The sequence below is a fragment of the Rhinatrema bivittatum genome, chromosome 5, assembly GCF_901001135.1.
Source record: "Rhinatrema bivittatum chromosome 5, aRhiBiv1.1, whole genome shotgun sequence".
Lineage (NCBI taxonomy): Eukaryota > Metazoa > Chordata > Amphibia > Gymnophiona > Rhinatrematidae > Rhinatrema > Rhinatrema bivittatum.
In genome coordinates this window covers 280385206-280393145 of record NC_042619.1, presented here as the reverse complement: position 1 = coordinate 280393145, position 7940 = coordinate 280385206, and the positions used below count along the sequence as shown (strand labels likewise).

General features: G+C 40.4%; 1 long non-coding RNA gene across 2 annotated transcripts; it reads left to right on the top strand.

Moving 5' to 3' along the window:
* Positions 1-364: 364 nt before the first annotated feature.
* Positions 365-7693, top strand: LOC115092768. 2 transcript variants are annotated; one of them, XR_003857074.1, is made up of 2 exons: positions 365-1126; positions 4314-7693. It is a non-coding gene; the product is annotated as an uncharacterized LOC115092768 (long non-coding RNA). The 2 variants fall into 2 exon arrangements; XR_003857073.1 differs by having other exon boundaries at positions 365-3974.
* The last annotated feature ends 247 nt before the right edge of the window (positions 7694-7940 follow it).

Here is a 7940-nt window from a genome sequence, read left to right as displayed (position 1 = left end):
TGAGACACTGCAAACTCCCCCGGTGGATGGTGGGGTGCTGGAGGATTGGGCCTGCTGGTGGTCGGCAAGGCCTGTGCAGTGTGGGCCCTCTGTGGAGGGCGGTCTGGGTGAGTACGGGGCCTACTTGGAGGTAGGACCTGGCGGCTCATCTGCGGGTTCTTATCTGTGGGTCCGGGGGAAGTAGGCCACGGCGGGGGCCTACCGTGATGGTAGGGATGTCAGGAGTCCTCTGCGCCATGGTGAGGCAAGGCGATCTGGCTTGAAAGGGGCTTTTTTGGTGCGCTCCTGCTCTTTAAATAGTGGTCTTTAAATTTAAATAGTGGTTTTTAAATTTGAGAGGTAATTTCCAATCATAGGTTGTATGTGATATTGTGCATTGACTTTCTGAAGTACCTCATCTCTGCTACGTGCTGGAATGCGGCCAACACCCCAGACCCATTAGCTGATTGGTCTAATATATTCCCAAATCAGAAGCCCTGCACTTATCTAGAAATAACACTCTCAGTATGTTCTGATTGGTCAGTATGGAAGGTATAAAAGGTTCTACACATTACTGGAACTTTGAGTGACTTGGCAATTATACATTTGTATGGACCTGTCGCTCCCTGGAACAAACTTATCTGTACTTTGTTCCAGTATCTGTCTCTATTCCCATGGTCTCTGTCTTTCCCTAATAAAGTCTCAAAGTTAACTATTACAGCTGTGTTTTCCTTTACAATAAACATGTGGTAGCAGAGGAACGGGTTTTCTTTTGCAGCTGTACTTTGCCTCTCCTGACTGATTGGACCAGAGAGTTGACCTTTTCCCTGGGCTTCGTGCTCAGCCCCCGGTCCGAACGAGAGGGTTTGGAGCCTCCAGATTTGAAAGTCTTAGGGACTTCGTCTGGTGTGAAGTTGTCTAGAATTTGCTGAAAGTCCAGCTGGGATTTTCTCTTCAGTATTGTCGCTGTGCTTTCGGTTTGATTTTCCTCAAAGGGGAGGAAACTGCTGAAGGTATGTTGTCTGGATAGTTTCACTCTGTTTCTGTTTAAGCAGCATGTCCATCTTGTTGTTTAAAGCCCAAAGGTTATCGTTCGCTGTAACGAAGTTCCAGCGCCTGGAGTGTTGCTGGTGTGAATTTGGTGAAGGTAAGAAATACGTCACTTTGTCATAAGGGTGACTTTAAATTGTTTACTGTTTACCAATTGGTAACTTGTTTTATTGTCTAACTTCTGGTCTGCACCCATGGGAGGTCAGTAATGTGCTGTAGGGGTTAATTTTACTAGTCCCCTGTGTTATCTCTTTGCATTTGCCTGCTGAGCTGTTCTTTTGTCTCTGGTTTGTTTCCCGCTCTATTGTAAACAGTGCTTAATGCACAGCTCTGTGACTTTACTTTTAGAGGAAAGTACCCTCAGCCACCCTGACTGTTGGGCTCCTTTTCTGTCCCTTGGCTTTTGTTCATATGCTGTTTTCTGGGACTATTACGGTAGAAGGAACTTTACACTGTGTTTCCATTGGAGACAGTTTTCTCCCGTAGCTGGGACATTTGCTTTTTCAGGACAAACGGGGAGTACCTCCTGCTGGTTCAGGTTCGTGTTGCCCTGTCTCTCTTTTCTCCTATCCTGCTGATTTCTCGGGCCCCATGCATCCTCTATCCCATTCCCCTTCCCTTTGCCCCTTAGCCCCGGTTTCATCTCTTCCTGCCCCTGCATTTTTTTCCCTGGGATGTGATTGTGTCCAGCTTTCTGCCATTCCTTATCTCCACAGGGAGTACCCTGCACTTTGTGTATTCAGAGGTCGCCCTTGCTCCAGCGGTATCTGCTGGCTCTCTCTCTAACTTTTGTGCTTCTGTGGTTCATGTTGCATGAGGTATCTCTGTGTGTGTGTCTGCCTGTGTTTATCTTTTTCGTTTTGCTTTGGTGCTGTATAATCTCCTGGCTCTTCATGTGCTCTGGCTGTTTAACATTTAGTCAGAGTTTCACCAAATATATCTTTCCGTGCCTCATTGTAAATCATTGTGATGGTGCTTTACTAAACCACGGTATAGGAAAGATTTTATATAAATACATAAATACACATTGCCTGTTAAAAACTTTTTTTTTTGTCTTGAGCTGTGGGTGTGCCCCTTTGTTGGTTGCTGAAACGTGTAGTTTTCATTTGGTGTACCTGTGCCCTTCCTCCCCATTCTGATGTATTTCTTTATGTTCAGCGGAGAGGGATCGGGGCGTGGTGACCAACCCCCCCTTCCGTTTCTTTTGGGCCTGCTGGTGGAGGGGAATACCTCATTCCCTCCTCCCTTACGCTCTCGAAGTGCTCTCTGGGGTCTGGAGTTTTTTCCGTGTGCCTGGCTGTGCTGGTTGAATGTGTGTCTACCCCTCCCCTTGACATTCCTGGCATTCCTTTGGAGCTGGACATAGAGGAAGGGAGGGCTGGTGCCCTCCCCCTCGCCTCCATCCATCTCGTCTCGATCTCTTTGCTGTTTTTTTTTGTGCTTCGTTTCTCAGTCTTTTCTCTGTATACCACTATTCTGCAATAAACTTTTCATCTCTAGTAGCATCTGTCTTGTGCTCGACGTGCTTATTTGTTTGTTTGTTTAACATTTTTATATACCGATATTTATGTAGCGAAATTACATATTACCTTGGTTTACATTATAACAGTAACAAGCATGTAAGAATGTGATTACAATAAACATGGGAAGTAAACCTTGTATCAAAGAAACTGGGGAATGAAGAAAAACGAATAAATAATAAGATTCTTTTGTGGAGCCATGACTAATCTGGCTAAAGTTTTAGGTGAATACTGGATTAATTTAAGATAAGGAGCAAATTGGCTTGATCGACTGCAGAGTTGGAATGCTAATTTGATAGATAGCTGTTAGATAGTAAAGTGATGTATGAGAAGAAATCATTGGCATAAATAACAAGCTTGTTCGAACAGCCACGTTTTGAGTCTCTTTTTGAAGGTAATCGGGCATTGTTCCAGCCGGAGTTCTGGAGGTAGAGAGTTCCACTGCGCGGGGCCCGCTGTGGCCAGAGCTCGTTTACTTAAGGCGGTTTTGATGGGTGGGGCAAGGAGAGTATCTCTATAAGCTGCTCTCACCGGTCTGGAGGGTAAATGTAGTCGAAATGGACTGTTGAGCTCCAGTGGAATGATCTTGTGAATGGCTGTGTGTATGATCGTTAGAACTTTGTTCATGATTCTGAACTTTGTACTTCATTCTGACCTTAATTTCCATAGTTTGTTTATTTACAACTATTTTCTTTAATTATTTGTTTCTTTTCTCCTTCGCAGAGGGCGTTTTGCTTTTCCTAGGTCCTAATCCCTGTTTCCATTACATCTTTTCTGCCTCTGTCGTAGTACAAACCATGGCCCTGCCTGCTTTTATTTTTGTGTGTAATTAATTTATTTTCCGGCATGTGTTCTGGGCTGTGTCACAGTGTTTTTGTTACTAGTTTTTAATTATTGACCACTATTTTTCTACAGGGGACACAGCATAACTGGCTTTCAAGTCACCTTCTACGGGGAACATTTCACTACTTTGTCAGGCCATTTGCTGTTTTTAGGTTTCATGATTTCCATGCATGTTTTTCCAGCGACACCGGTGACGTCCGGTTCCTAACTCTTAATAATTTGTTCTGTTTCGTTCCAACCCAATATGTGGTTCTGTGGCACAATCCAATTTTGGTTGTCTGTCTGTTCTGTGGTTTTGTTCTTTTCTCTTTTTCTCATTTCTTTTATCTTTAATCTTTTTTTTTGTTGTTTTTTTCTATTTGTTTTGAGTAACTGTTTCCAGTGATGGATGGCACTTTCCTGCCATTGCTTTATGTATTTGGCGTACTTGATCAAGCATTTCCTGGTGTTTGTGCTTTCCAACTCTCCTTCCACTGGTAGTTAAGGGGTTAATTGTGCAGCTCTTAGTAACAAACATAAGGTAGTTACGAGAAAGGGGGGTTGATTCAGTGTGGGCTTCCTTCAGTGTAGGTCAATGAGAAAGTAAGTACATGGTAAATTTCACTTATATTGTTTTGAAAGTACAGAGAGATACTGACATAGATTAGCTTCTTTGAATACAGGAAATCACTGGCAGAGTTGGGCTTCTTTGGCATACAGTCATTAGTGGGGTTTGGTTCAGGTCTTCAATGGTTTGGTACTAATACATTTAAAGCACTCCCTAGGCTTGTTTTCTTGCAATTCCTAATTGATTTTATTAACCATGTTTTGTTGTTTCACGCGAGGTTATTTTTCCCTGGCAGTGTTGGCAGTGTTCTCTTTGTAGCTCAGTGTCCTGCTTGTGCACACACTTTGTTCTTTATGCTCTGTTTTTTTTTTTAGGTGCTTCTCACCAGTGTTTGCACATAACCTGTCTGTAGCTGACTGCAGGGAGTCCACTGAGGGGACTCCTGCTGGACATCCGGCGAGGCACACATACATCGACAGTTTCTATTTTTATGACTTTTCAGTTACTTTTACGGATGGTGTTCTGTGCTGAGATTATAATCCTTTCCTTTTTATTTCCTGCGTTACAGGAGTTGTATTTGTTCTTAACATCTTATTCACTGCACTACGTTTTCTGCCACTGTTTTTATACTTTTTATTTACTGGAATTCTGTTTTCCCTGTGCCATAGGAGGGATGAAGAGACTTCCTTTTAATAAATTGATCTGTTTAGTTTCCCTACTTTGCAAGTACTACACGCCCAAATATGTTGTATGGTTGTCTGCTTATTTTCCTCCTTCCAATTCTATCGATGTACGTATACTCCTTTCCTTGGAAAGTTTCCTGTCATCATGTGACTTTTTACAGATTTTTACAATCTTTTGCAATGTCCCTGGTGTTTTTATTCTCTAGTGTAGCCTGCAAGCATACCTGCTGTGGTGCTATATGTTAATGCCGTTTATGCCTTCTGTTACCCCTATATCCCTTGGGATACATGGTGTTTCAATACATGTTGTAAGTTTTCTATGATATCATCTACCGATGCGGATATATTTAGCGAATATATAGAGAGGTCATGTATACACATGGTAAGGTGTCACCAAATGAATGTGGGAACACAAAGTGGTGAATTATACAAAAATAGGCAATACTGGGGACAGGAAAGATGGTGTGCAATGCATGTTGAAGTTCACATTTTAGATGATACAGTATGCCAAATTGGTTTCTGAAAGTTGAGTGTGTAGGGAAGACTGTGCTGGCTCTTTAACAGTGATTTAGTGACCTTTGCCATGGACCCGTGTCTGCCTTGTTTACACATAGGGACAGGTTTACAATACTATTGACGGATATTGTTTGAGTAACTAAATACAGAGTTTTCATTTAAAAAAAAAAAAAAAAGGGGAGAAGAGGGGAGGAGTTGAACAGGGTATGGACTACCTTCAGTGCAGGCGACCAGGAGAGAAAGAAAATGAAAGGATTAGGTTTAGTTTGTTTGACCAAACAGGGTATTTCTATTGAAGGTGTGTATGTATATAGAGGGAACTTTGGCAAGGTTATGCTGATTAGACTGTTTGTTTGTTTTGAATGTACACAAATACATTGAACGAGTTATGCTTCTTTAACGTGCTATAGTCATTACATTTCAGTAAACCTCACTTGCTTTTTCTTGCAAATCCTAATTGCTTGGTATTTCATATTGAATTTCAGCTCTGAGTGCTGCTGACCGAATTCATTCTCTAAGTTTATACCTAACGATTGGTATTATTTTTTGTATGTTACCTTTTCTTTTTCTCAGGTCAACGTCCTTTCTGTCATGAATATATTCAGGCTGCATTTTGTTTTTCTACATTTTTTCCATTTTTATTTTTATTTTTCCATTTTTAAACAGAATTCTGGTTTTTGTTTTCCTGGCATTTTTCAAGCGCGTTTGACACTCCTTTTTGGTTTGTTTTTACTTTTGTTTTCATTTTTCAGCTCAAAAATATGTGTAATTTGTTGTCTGTCTTGATGTTATGAAGGCCTCTATGTCTCTTTGTGTAATAAATGGATATGTGTTAGTCTTGTGAAATCTATGTTTTATGTAGTGTCTGCCATGAGTTGTCTGTGGTTCTGTTTATTACATTTGAATTCTGCTGCATCACTTTGAATTTGTGTTGCTCCATTCCATACACACATATTCTATGCACACATTTAACTTAGGCCTTGCTTAGTGAAAGATTAATACATCCTACTGAATAAAATGAATATTCCATTGATTGTTTGAATTTAGAGCTTGTCTTAGCAAGCCAGCCCAACATTACTTCATTATATGACCTGAGTTATTTACTCATTTGACCTGATTTCTTTTTTGTTTTATTCTTTACCCTGATGTAGTTTTCTTGATCCCATGAATTAATGTACCCTTGATCTGCCATGCGATAATTGATTGTTATATGTATTTGGTTATTATGCCTTTTTGCAAGTGCCATGATTTAAATTTCCGAACTTCATGATATAATTTGAGGTTATGCAATTTTCACACTTGTAGAAATCTCCAGTTCAATTATTTCTATTATGTGTCTCTTGAAATGTTCTTTTCTCTCTATTTATATGCTAGTATGTTTACATTTGGGATTCCAGAGGGGAAGGTATAATATTTTCTTATTTCTGATTTTTTATTTTACTACATTTCTTTTTACTTGTGCAAAGACTCACATTGATGGTTTAGCAATCCTGCAACGTACATTATTTTGTTTTAGATCATATAACATGCTAAAGACTCTCACAGAATCAGCTGTCACTTGTTTCTATGATTATCCTCAATTACATTCAGACTTACCATCATTTAAGATAGGTATTAGTCCCGCTTTCTCAGATGTACCCGAAGATAAAGCAGTATTACTAGCCCTCATCTACTTTAATAGCTTATACACTTGACTAGAACTGGTTTAGAAGCCTTCCCATCCACAGCTGGATCATCTCTTGGACAGGTGACTGCCACAGTTGAATTAGGACTGTCCATACAGCGATTGTTTTCACTGCTACATACTACATGTTGTTGGCATAATACTGCATAGCGCTATCAATACCCTACCGGATTACTATGATGTTTTGGACTTTTGCTATGCCTTTGCCTACCATGCGTATGCCTCTGCCTTCGACGATTTGGATCTTCCATCGCTGCTGCCATGCCCAGGATGCCCGGATTGAACATTATGGTCAGCTCTTCATCTGCTGTACAAGATCAAGTGACTACTATCACTCAGCATTTAATGATGGACATACATGAGCTTCCCCATGAATTAAATGGGTAGGGAATAAGAGTGAGGTTAGCCAACGACGGGTACGATTCCTTCACCTAAGGCTAGCTTAGGATGTAAGGGACAACCTAAGACAGGCACTCACGGCCCTACCTATGTGTGAAGGGTTTCTAGGCATAAAACCCTTCAAGAGGGGATATGTATGTGATATTGTGCATTGACTTTCTGAAGTACCTCATCTCTGCTACGTGCTGGAATGCGGCCAACACCCCAGACCCATTAGCTGATTGGTCTAATATATTCCCAAATCAGAAGCCCTGCACTTATCTAGAAATAACACTCTCAGTATGTTCTGATTGGTCAGTATGGAAGGTATAAAAGGTTCTACACATTACTGGAACTTTGAGTGACTTGGCAATTATACATTTGTATGGACCTGTCGCTCCCTGGAACAAATTTATCTGTACTTTGTTCCAGTATCTGTCTCTATTCCCTTGGTCTCTGTCTTTCCCTAATAAAGTCTCAAAGTTAACTATTACAGCTGTGTTTTTCTTTACAATAAATAAGGTCTTAAAAAACCTCCATCCTCCAAATTCCTAATTTTTATCAAAATAATCCTTTTAATTTTGAAAATATGTATTTTTATGTATTCATGTTATATTTTCTTAAAAATTACACATTTAAGCTCAAGCCGTGCTCTCCTAATTGAAAATCCAGAACAAATACTTCTTTCAGAATAATTCTCATGTACATTCCGGACCCAATAACAATTTCAACTTATCTGA